The sequence below is a fragment of the Erigeron canadensis genome, chromosome 7 (genome assembly GCF_010389155.1).
Source record: "Erigeron canadensis isolate Cc75 chromosome 7, C_canadensis_v1, whole genome shotgun sequence".
Lineage (NCBI taxonomy): Eukaryota > Viridiplantae > Streptophyta > Magnoliopsida > Asterales > Asteraceae > Erigeron > Erigeron canadensis.
The window spans coordinates 30,958,573-30,971,208 of NC_057767.1; the positions used below are offsets into that span (position 1 = coordinate 30,958,573).

Below are 12,636 nucleotides of genomic sequence, written 5' to 3' on the forward strand. Positions count from 1 at the left end.
TTCCGCATTGGAAGAATCGCAAAGGTCCATTGATGAAAGCATATGATAGTCTCCCCCGCTGAACAACTTTGACAAAGGCCAAGGGAAAATACGAGAAATATTATAAGCAGCAGTACTAGCCAGCAAACTTTGCGTCGGGTCCATGTTTGAATTGTAGTTTTTTACTTGTTTTTCCTGTAAAGATAGAATAACATCATGTTAACTATAAGCTTTTGTAAATCACCACCAAAGTCGCCCGGTGGTCAAGTGTATGAATGTTCTTTAAGATATCTTATGTACGAATCTCCCTAGCTAAACATCTGAAGGTGGCCCGGGAGAAAAGGTTGGAGTTGGTCACGGGAATTTCCCGGTTGGCGGTATATTATATATGTATGTATATATCAGTCAAGTGATCGACTTGCTTTCAACGTTTAATATAAAACCTCCTCCCTGTACCAGTCTATTTATCATCTTTTACGCAATTGTAGTAGTGTTGAAATATTAAAAGGTACCCTGATATTTACTTTATGGGGAAAGCTACCATGCTCTTAATAGCATCTACCTGGCTGTTGTTGCCCTCACATCCAAGGGGGAGATGATTATTAGTTTATCACATGGGAAAATCTGGGGGATTTTTGTGAGAGCAGCAGTACTACTACTAACAGTAGAATATATTTTCCCTTACTTTATTATCATGTAGCAGTATTTTTAAACTTGCATTGTCAATAGCTCGAAACTCAATTCCTTCAACATAGATGCCAGGCCTTCCACAATAACGTTGTGAAAAGCTCTCTAGTAGAAATTCAAAGTCAGTATCTTCTCTTTTATTCAAGAACCGATATAATTCAATCTCCATCCACTTGTCCTTTCTCCATGTGGCAAAATATGCATTTAAGGCTTCACTTCCCATTTTGTAAGTGAGGTTCACATACTTCTGTTTATCAGAAAATTTTGTTGCAGCACAAAATCTAAAGACGAGATAGACACCATAGTCGATATTCACGGATAAACGTTGGGTTGTCGTCTTTATGCTGATCTTTAAATTTGAACTATCTGATATCTCCGCTATTTCATGAAACCTACTCCGTATAACATAAGAAACAAATTTCTTCACATATGAACTAAGGTCAAGTTATAATTGAAAACTTCTTATGCTTCTTCCAAATCATATGATTTTCACATGAAACTTTTCCTATATATATAAAGGTTCAAGTGGAACCATTTAAATTGAAAGAAACATGAGAAACACTATATTATAACTTGATGTTCATATGTGATAGGTATATGTGAACATATTCGTACACATATGAACATATCAAATTATACTTAATATTATCTATGTTCATATGTGAATGATTGTCAATTGAACCTTACCCTATATATATATACACATAAATACAGTACAAGTTTTTAGTGAAATCATGAGAACAACAATGTACATTATAATTTAAATGTCCAAATCACATTCTTCAAGCCTGTTTCAATAAATTTTCTGAATCAAAAAACCATCAGAAATCTTAATTTTAAAAAGTTTTGCAAAACTAAAGTAACCTATATGCTACTGTATTGATTTAGAAGATTAATGCAGGATTGCTAGGTACTCATTGGGACTTTTCATGCTTCTAGCTAATGTTTGTTATTTGATTTCATTTATTCTTGTGTTCATTTATAGGGTGTATGTATGATGAACTCTTTGTTGAAATGCTTTAATTATATGACATTTACTTTTCAATGGTGTCCCACATCAAATTTGATTTAATGGAATAAGGTGATGGGATGGTAGTCACTAAGTCTAGCTAGTTGATCAAATGAGGGTTGTTGTTAGTTTGTGTGAGCTAGATTGGGTTTGTAGGCTGTTTGATCAGTGCAGCTAATTTTTGTCAAGTAGGCACCAAAAGTTAGTGACTAGGAATCATATATAGACATTGTCATAGGAGTCAAAGTACTTATTAGGTGAGGAATTTCAGAATTTTAAACTTTGATACGTTAAACGATACATCCTAAAGTAATATAGTATTTGTTTTTTACTTAATTTACTTGATGATCGAGAATATTTTAATATAGGAAGTCAAAACTTTTTTTGTGTTAGGCAAAAAAAAAATTCATACGAAGGGGTGTAGGGTACGTATGTAAACAAAGAGGAAGAAAGGAACCTGGACTCTTGAACAGATCGCAACTTAAGCGAGTGATGATTTTCATACGAAAATTGGCTTGATGCTATCATTACATTTTTCTCCCAATTACTTCCGAGTGAGAACCACTATTGCACAAAAAATAAATAAATCAAATCATCAGTTTTAATTATGTGTAAATGCATTCCTGGGAGCATATATTAAACAAATGAGAAACCACTAAAACATACGAGTATTTATGGTATGCATAAAAACATTAAGATTGTACAATTTTCGAGTAACCCTTTTCAAATAATGGTACATTAGGGGCAAGGGTGTAGTGCCAAAAGTTTGGTAAGTTATCGACGAATGACAATTCGACAGGTGTCGTTGCCAAAAACTAGCCAAAACTTGCCAAATTACATGGTGTAGCAAACAAAACAAGCCACAACTTGTTAATTTACCAATGCCGGAAAACATATAAAAGATAAGCGGAAATTAAAAAAAAAGTTGCCGGAAAACATAACAAGTGACCGTTTTTTTTTTAAAATAAAAACTTGGGCTCAGAATTTGGGGGTCGGGAATTTCGGAAGTCAGGGACGCCATGACTGCTAACCTGAAGGTTTACCCCGCTAAGATACGCCTCAGATCATCCGAGTCTCATTTTTACGAACATTTGTATTATCATCGCCCATTTAACGTAACACCGGCAACCTAACAATTCAATGATACCATCATCGGCTAAAACTTCTTTTTTCGACTACTTATTGCTTTAATGGAACAAAATTCGGCAACGTTACCAAGAAAAAATCCGGCAACGCTACCGCTAAGTAAACACTACCAAGCTAATCACAAACATTCAATTAATGACAATGTAAACAGATAAATATACATATATATATATATACCCAAGAAAGGGCTTGCCGGAAAACTATAGCCGCCGTAAGCAGCAGCAACAGTTAACCATAAACCCAATAAAGGGATTGCTGGAAAACCACAGCCACTGTAAGCAGCAACAACAACAGTTTACCGGAAAACCCAAGAAAGGGTACGCCGGGAAACCAAAGCAACATGCAGCAGCACCAGCAGTTCAACAAAAACCCAAAAGGGCTCACCGGAAAACCGAACCAACAAAGCAACGAGAAACCCTAATCAATTAAATCGAAAACCCCAAAAAAGGGACCGGAAAACCGAAGCAACAAGTAGTCGAACAGCCAACTACACCCTTGCACAAGCCAAACAAAGTTTGGGTCATTAAAAAAGTGAACGTTTCTGGCTGGCAACCACCGGAAACCCCAAAAGATCTCACCAGAAAGGGTGCTATATAACGTTAGGAGCATCGGCAAGTTTTATCGGCATGTATTCCGGCAATAGAAGCCAAGAAAACATAGATCTAGCCTCAAATCGAAAAACCCCCAAAATTTTCCGGTTAGATTTCCGGTGAAGATGAAGTTTTGGCACAAGAACAAAAAAAAAACGGTCACAAAGGCACGCTCCCAACGTTCACAAGGATCGGCCAAAACATGTCGCTATATATAGCCAAAACTAGCCGATTAAAATCGCCAAAACTAGCCAATGCATGTGTTATAGGTTTGCCAAAGAGCCGAAGCTAGCCGATACTTTTTGCCGATAGAACAAATCGACTACACCCTTGCCCCTTATGACTGATACATTAAAACTAAATGCAGCAAAATTTGATGTAAACAATATAACTATTCATTCATTTTATCATTTTGCATCAAATTTAGCACAAAATTTATATAATTCACTACTTTTTAAAACTAAAACTAAATTATTTTTTATTGAAATCTTTAATGAAAACAAGTAAATTAAGATAGAACTTTACCAAATTAAATATTTATTATTGAAAAATTATTTCTTTATCTGAAAGAGAATAAACTTATCCAAATAATCTTTCAAAGAAAAAAAAGCTCACCAGGACCAACAAGTTTCAATCCAATTGATCTTTCAAAAAAAAAAAAAAAAATTTCACAAGGCCCAGCCGGTTTCAAATCCCTGTATGTATGTAAAAACCTTCATGTCTGATGTCTCCACACTAGTAAACAGAATTATCAATTGATCTGGACCTCGAATGAAAAAGTATTTCTAACCATTTATAATTTTTATGTTAATTAGATTCAATATAGAAAAGTAAGTTAACAAAATTATGTACGATTTGTATAAATTAGTTAGTACAAAATTTTGATGGATCACAAAATGAGAGAGGCTTAAGGATGCCAATAATTACTAATGTCTAATACTAATACTAATACTAATACATGTCTTAACGGTTGTATGGCGATTCCTTTGCAGACTATGGAGTACAAAATCCAAATCATGTATAATATGCATGCAACGGAGAGATTATTATGAGATGTGAACAAGTACCTGTTTGCCCTCATCAATGACGATTCCTTTGCAGAGTATGTCGTAAAGATCCTTTCCTTTAGCATCAATCTTTGGGACTGCCATTTGGACTATCTCTCTACAGTCGCTCAATTTGGCCAGCCATCTTTCATAATCCATCTATACAATAAATTAAAATTTTTATAATAATAAATTAATAATAGTGAAATGTTCATTTGAAAACTAATTTTTTTATAAAAACTAGAAAACTAGTCAAATATATTATGCTTTGAAACTTAACACAATGTATTTATAACTGACTAATTGATTAAGTTGAAATTTTGATGTGTTTGATAGGTTGCAACTTTAGAAATATCCTTCATCCGTCCTATTAGGAGTGTCCTACTTTGAATATTCAAAGTCTTTATTTTTACACTTTGACCGTAAATATATATTTTTGTGTTATATAAAACTTGATAAAAGTTGTACCATTAAAAAACACCTCTAAAACACAATCAATTCATATAACTTTTATCAAATATTATCTAACTTAATACAAATAAAATTATTTAGGGTCAAAGTTACAAATGTTAGACTTTGAAAATTAAAAATATGACACTTTTAGTGAAACGGAAGGGAGTAATAATTTTAATTTAATTTTAATTTATTGATACATACATATACAGACATGGATCGGATCATCTGAGTGGGGTGTTATACGGAAGTAATGATTATGACAACTAAATTCTAAATAAATATAAAAAAATATTCATGATATTCATTAACGAATACTTACTTTTTTAAAAGTTTGTTAGTAGCCCTCAAAACTATTTTCCCATTTTCAAAAAAATGCCTTCGTATTACATAACCCTTTTCTACTTTCCGCAAATAAAGAATTGTATTACTATAATTGTATTCCTAGAAAAATTTCTTGAAATGGTGATTTATGATAATGGTTTTATCAAATAAGTTTTTGTAAAACAAAATTTTTAAAAGTGGGTATTCCAGCACTCCCAACACCGTACTCAACAATCTCACCCGAGACCGGTATTTCCACTACCGGCCTCGGTTTGATTAGCGAGACCGGTGGTGGGAACACCGGTCTCGAGTAGAAGACGACAAGGTGGTGCTCACTACAAAAAAATTTTCATTTATTCACATTTGTTTTTAACAAGTGTGAAAAAATTATTTAATTTGTTCACACTTAAAAAAGTGTAAAAAGTATTCACTTATAAAAATGTGAAGAAATTTGAAAAGTTATAAGTTTTTCACTTATATATGTGAAAAAAAAAAGTTTCACACATTTAAGTGTGTAAAAGTATCTTAATTATTCACACTTAAAAGAGTACGGATTAATTTGTAACACTAAATTCTTCACACAAGAGAAATGTGAAGAATTTAGGTGTTACAATATAACTTTCACACTTTTAAATGTGAATATGTTTGACATTTGTTCACACTTTTGGGTGTGAACTTTTTCTTTCCACATATATAAGTGTGAAAAAATTATAAATTTTTAAATTTCTTTACACTTTTAAATGTGTATACTTTTTAAACATTTTTAAGTGTGAACAAATTAAGAAGTTTTTTCACACCTCTTAAAAGTAAGTGTGAATATATGACATTTTTGTTGTAGTGGCTATAGGGTTCTGTAGGGTTGGCAGGGAGTGGCAGGCAACAATCCAATTGTGATTATTGATGGATAGATTTTTGTATTGGTTTCATCATATCCAACAATCCAATTGTGATTAAGTTTTATTTTTTATTTTTAGACGGCAACTGTGATTAAATCTAAATGGAGATGGTGGTGGATGTATGTAACAGAATATGAAGTCTGAATAAGTGAGCATGTGAGTAGATAGATATATGAAATGAGCATGTGAGGAAGATGTAGAGAAGTATGGCTTGTTGTATGGGTTTTGAAGATGCAGGAGTCAAACATGGGTGGACAGTGACGAATTATTCGTGGCCACGTGTACAGTAAAATGTATATGAATAGCATGCATCCTTGAAAGATAGATACAGTTTGAGACGTAAGTCAACAATATAATACAAGACAGCCATAAATCTTTTTAATATCCTACTCCTACTGTGCGTCTGAAAAGCTTCTGTGCAACCTGCGAGACCGGTATTGGCACTACCGGTCTCGATGCTTGATCCTGACACCGGTTTTGCCACTACCGGATTCGAAGTAAAATATTGAGACCGGCACTACCGGATTACCTTGTTTCACAAAATTTTTTTACCCAAAACTTATATGACAAACTACACTCTAAATATGTCCACTTCAAAAAAAATTTATGTATTCCTACAATGTGTAGAGACGGATGGTTTACTAAGGGTAATGTCGTCCAAGCTTAGTCTTCATAAAAAATATTGTGTTTTAGTAATTGTTAACAAGTTAATTTAACTTGATTTGTTATATATTATTATGTTTACAAAATTTCAAAATTGAAAAATACACCCAAGTGCTTTATTTAATAGTACGAGAGCAAGTACCCGCGCGTTGCGGTGGTGAGATGGTGGGGTGATATCTAGGTCATAGAGTATGATAGGTTATAAGAGTTAGTATGATATTCAAATGCCTTATCCATACGGGCTCCGCCTCGGATTTAAAATTTTGTCGAAAGTATATCGAATGACATCTCTAATGAAAGAGCATGGAATTTTAAGAACACCCATACAATTTTTATAACTATCGATGTACGATTTTTGAGATAAAAGATTTTGAATGAATTGAAAGAATAAATGATTTATGGAGGAGAGAAAAAAAAGATGATTGGTTGAGATTTGAGGAGAGAGAAATGGTATTATAGTTATTTTAGATAAATATAGAATAGATAGGAGGGACATTTTAGGGAAGTATTTAAAATCAATATTAAAAGTTTCAAGTTTAATATTGAAAATTTAGGGTAAATCTGCTTTATAATATAGTATAGATATAGATATAGATATAGATAGATCGATTGATGCAAACATGAGTAATAACTTACTTGTAGAACCCTCGCTTTATGGATTTGTGATACCACACTGTCTGCCGTTGGCCGTTTTTCTCTGATATTATGCAAGCATTGAGACGCAATATCTGCATATATTGCCATTGACTCCGGATCAATTTCTTCCTTTATACCCTCAAATACCATCTCATCAAGTTTTCCTTCTTTATGGTGCCTTTTAGCCAAAGGGCCTAGAGATTCAGAATGATCCTCAAAGCCTTCTGACCATGCCAATCGTCCGCACAATATCTCAAACATAACGACACCAAAAGAATATATATCTGATTTTTCTGTCAAGTAACCTTGTTCGTACTCCGGGTTAAGATACCCCAATGCACCATAAGTATTATTGCTCACATGTTCTCTGTCCAGCTCTAGTGAATCTAGTGACGACATCTCCAGATTAGAAAGTTTTGCGTTCCAGTCTTCATTTAACAGAATGGCAGGGCTTTGGATGTTCCCATGTACTACCTTCTTTAGCATTCCATCATCTCCATGAAGAAATATCAACGCGTATGCAACATCTTTGCATATTTCAAGCCTCTTCATCCATGTTAGAGTAGCATCATTCAAATACATATCAAGACTTCCCTTGGATGCTTCCTCATAAATGATTATCCTTTCATCCATTTCATCACAATAGCCTACAAGACCAATGATATATGGATGCTTACGCCTGATAAGAATACTAACTTCTGTCCGAAATTGCTGATCTGCTTGACTAGACTTGCTATGCCATCGTTTTGCAACAATATTGAAATCAGTGTTGGCGTTGTCGTCACTGGCTATGGGACCAGCACTATCACTGGCACTGACGCTATCTAAGTTAGCAATAGAATGCCGAAGTTCTCCTTTATATGCCTTCCAAAATCCCCCACTTCCAAAACAATTCTTTTGACTAAAGTTCCCTGTGGCCGACTGAACGTCTTCAAATGAAATTTGGAGACCTTTTATAATGTTTTCCTGTGGATCATGGGACATTCAATGAGCCACCTTCATCAATCTAAACTCCACACAAACCTATCATCGAGCACGTTATATAACAAATTAAACAGAAACATAGTAAAGCACGAACTTTTACTACTAGTCACTTGCCCGCGTGATGCGGCGCTGTGATGGCGGCGGTGACAGAGGTTGCGGGTGGTGGCACAAGCGACGGCGGCCGGTGCTGGTTGCGGTGTGATTATAAATGATAAAGTTTTTTTTATGTAAGATAAGGTAGTGTACTTATTTTAAGAGATGAGAGATGTATATTGTAAATAATTTCATTAAAAGTATCATAAGTATATTAAATTAGTGAATAAAACAGATGAGTAGTTTATGAAAATCAAGTTAATTTTTTGGAAAATGGAAAATCAAATGCTTTATAAGATAGTATAAATATAGATATTAGGGATGATATTTATTGTATCAATTTTTTCTAATATTCTTATCACGATGTACAAGTATCATTACAAACTGTACAAGTATTAAATGCACACTTCTCAGTGGCGGAACCAGAATTGCGAGTGACCCGTAGCACAAATTTTTTAACAAAAGTTCCATATTCGTACAAAGTAACTTTAAGACTAAATTGTTACGATTCTTAAGCAACTTTTATGGATTTTCGCTAATTTTAGCATTTTATTAGAGTTTTAGCATATTTGTTGGTTTTTATATCACTTTTACATGCTCAAATACATCGACCTAAGTTTTGTTCTTACAAATATCTTTCAAAAGTTTAAATTTATCCTTATTGATCGGTATCCCACATTTCGTTCACCCGTAACATTAATAAACAAAACCAACGTATTTCAAAGAAATTTACACTACATGAGTTGAGCGGACTTATAGCCCATCCACCCTTACCCTTAAAGTAGTGTCGCTCTTGACAGATGTGGTAATATAATCAAATATTGTGATACCAATATCAATTCTCTATCGATATATATATATATATATATATATATATATATATATATATATATAAACATGGAATAAATATATATATATATACCTACCACCACTATACTAAATCACGATTGAGAAAAACTTTGATCAACAAATAATGATTTATTTGAGCGATATTTGTCAAATTATAACTAAAACAGAAGGTTGGGAGTATAGTTGACACCTTTAATCCCCTTTCTTAAGCCTAATTATTTGAGGAAGATTTTTACTTTCTTTTTTGCTTATTAAATAAATAGTTATATATATAATCTATCATAAATCTTTTCCTACCAAGAAAATACTTTTTGAATTTTAAAGATATATATTATCCTTATACTCTCACAAAAAGTTATTATATGTACAACCTAAATAAATTTTATAAATCATTTTCCATCATTTATCTCCTTTCTATCTTAAAATAAAAATCATGCACTTTAGTTTAATTTTTGATATTTTGTCTTCTTTAATCCATTTTGTTCTCAATTGTTGGTTGATCATGACTTCTTCTTATACAAAAGGTTTTGTTCTTTAAAATTTATTTTGCTCGCATTTACATCTTTTTTTTTTTTATAATATGACATATATTTTGTTATTTTTTATTAGATGGAAAGAAAACAAAGTTGGTTCACGTTAAGATATGAACCCAACACATGTTAGTTATCTAACACATGTTATCGATTTGATTCCCTTTGATATATATATATATATATATATATATATATATGTATGGGAAATGATTAATCCTTTTAACTAAATGACCTAAAAATCCTCCTAATAACGAGATGATGACACGTGAAAAAATCAGGGGACAAGATTAGGATAGAGAATTAATGGATAACACATGTCACCTCCTTAATGTATTAGGATGATTATTAGGCTATTTGGATATGAGGATTTATCATTTTCCTATATATATATATATAAATATATATAGGTGAAAATTATTTTAAGACCAATTAAGACATGTGTAAATTATAACTTACACATCATCATCATTATAATTTAGAGTTCAATTATAATTTAGGTTTCTAGTAAAACCTAAATTAGATTTAACAAAGGTTTCACCTCCCTTTGTTTGTGTGGGTTTCGAATTCTTCAAGAAACCCTTGGAGGGTTTCGACTTTCTTGGTGATGATTCCCGTACGCACACTTGGAGGTTTCCTATTTTGGAAAGTTTAGTTTCTGGAATTCGATCATGACTTTTCATAAAGAGGTAAATTTTCTAAACACCCATCTAGGTTGGATAAATTAATTATATTGCATGTTGATCTTGTTGGATTGAGAATTAATAGTTAATTAATTAAATAAATGTTTTTCGGAAAAGTTATGATTTTTCACTTTTTAGCGGATTATCCAATCTGCCGGGTCAAGGCATTTGAATTTAGTTCTAGTCTTGTAAGATGTGGCGATGAAGACAGGGTCAAGATGAGGAGTTGTTTGGGAGAGGCTAATTAAGATAGAAAATAAAGGGGCTAGCTAATTAAAAAGTATTTATGCTTACTTGAATGTTAAGAGCTCTCTCTAGTTCTTCTATGACGCTTTGCATGGTTGGACGCCGTGCTTGATTTTCTGCCAGACATAGATAGGCAATCCTTATGTATGCGTTTAGGGACTCTTTAAGAGGTTCTCTCTTTGAAGTTAATATCTCTTGTAAAGTTTCTTCCTTAAGAGCAGGATCTATCATTTTCTTTATTCTTCCATCACTGTAGCATCGACAAGCAATGGGTGCAAGCCCATTGTCATTTTCCACTGTGTATACTGGATCATAAGCTAACCTCCCGCAAAAGATCTCAAATAACACTACTCCAAACGAGTAGATTTCTGACTGTTTATTCCGTTCACCTGTCTTTTGATACTCTGGGCAGCAGTACACTTTTGTGCATACGTTATTATGGGTGGTGTCGGTGCATGCCTCTTGATTTGCACGGAGTAATTTCGAGAACCCACAGTAAGCAATTTTCGCCTCCCCACTCTTCACTAGTAGAATGTTGGCACTCCTTATGTCAATACGTATCGTCTCCTGCTTGCGGTCCATCATGGTGTATAGATGGTTGAGTCCACGTGCAATCGCTAGAGACAGATGCAGACGCTGTATCCATGTATGCTTACTGCTGTTATCAGAGTCTCTCAGATAGTTATCCAGGCTTTCACTAGAATCATGCTCGTAAACAAGAAGCATGTTATCACCTTCGTAGCAAAAGCCAAGAAGAGGGGCTATGTTAGGATGCTTATAACTTGTATGCATTCCAATTTCTGAAAAGAAGTGTTCTTTTCCATGCTTATCTTTTCTATGTGAAATACGTGTTATAGCTACGCTGATGCATTTCTTGCCATTGTTCTTTCCTTCTATTTCCAGCAAACTGCTGTTGCTCTCAAAATGATCGAGTTGTGCTTTGTACACCTTATTACCATATGTGTCTAACTCCATGTAGCATGTTTTAGCAAAGTTCTGTGTTGCAAACTTTAAGCTACTGAAACGAAACCTTGAGAGGATGGTTTCAACCTGCAGTAAAATTAAGAAGATCGGAATGTTGTAGTCTACAAGCTGCAGGTAATGGATATTTACTAACAGGATCGAATCAATAAAATGAATAAAACTGAGAAACGTGAACTTACTTGAGCCTCGAATGCATCTTCAAGTGCTTTGATAACAACCTCCATTTTTGGACGTTCAACTTGAGTTTTTGCTAAACATTCATGTCCAACGTTTGAAAACAAATCGAAAGAATCTTGATTGGGTCCTATATTTAGAGTAAAAGTGAGTTCGTCATCTTCTTTTGTGTACATTTTAGGATCTATTAATCCCGCCAATGTTCGCTCGTTGAACCGTCTTCGCACAATGGGTGCAAGTCCGTCGTCATTCTCCATCATGTAACTACTATCATAAGCCATTTTACCAGATAGCACCTCAAATAAAACCACTCCAAAAGAATAAATATCGGATTCCGATTTATACCTACCTGTCATCCGATATTCGGGATCGATGTACACCTCTGTGCCTGCAAGAATTTTGGTAAGGACAGTGCTCTTTGTTCCAACCATAGGGTGGAATCTGGAGAGCCCAAAGTCAGCAATCTTTGCATTTAGATTCTGGTCCAACAAAATGTTCTCACTCTTTATATCTCGATGTATTATCCTTGGTTTACCCTCCATTGTGGTGTGAAGGTAGTTAATTCCACGAGCAACATCAAGGCAGATTTTTATTCTTTGCGACCAAGACAGACTAAGTTCGCTTCGTAGATAATCACTAAGGCTTCCTTTTAAAGCATACTCAT

The 12,636-nt window shown here is 33.8% G+C and overlaps 1 long non-coding RNA gene across 1 annotated transcript; it reads right to left on the reverse strand.

Annotated features, from left to right (window-relative positions):
* Nucleotides 1–2,157: 2,157 nt before the first annotated feature.
* On the reverse strand, nt 2,158–7,487 carry LOC122606692. Its single transcript, XR_006324979.1, has 3 exons — nt 7,430–7,487; nt 4,479–4,616; nt 2,158–2,239 (listed from the first exon to the last, which is right to left on the reverse strand). It is a non-coding gene; the product is annotated as an uncharacterized LOC122606692 (long non-coding RNA).
* Between the last annotated feature and the right edge of the window lie 5,149 nt (nt 7,488–12,636).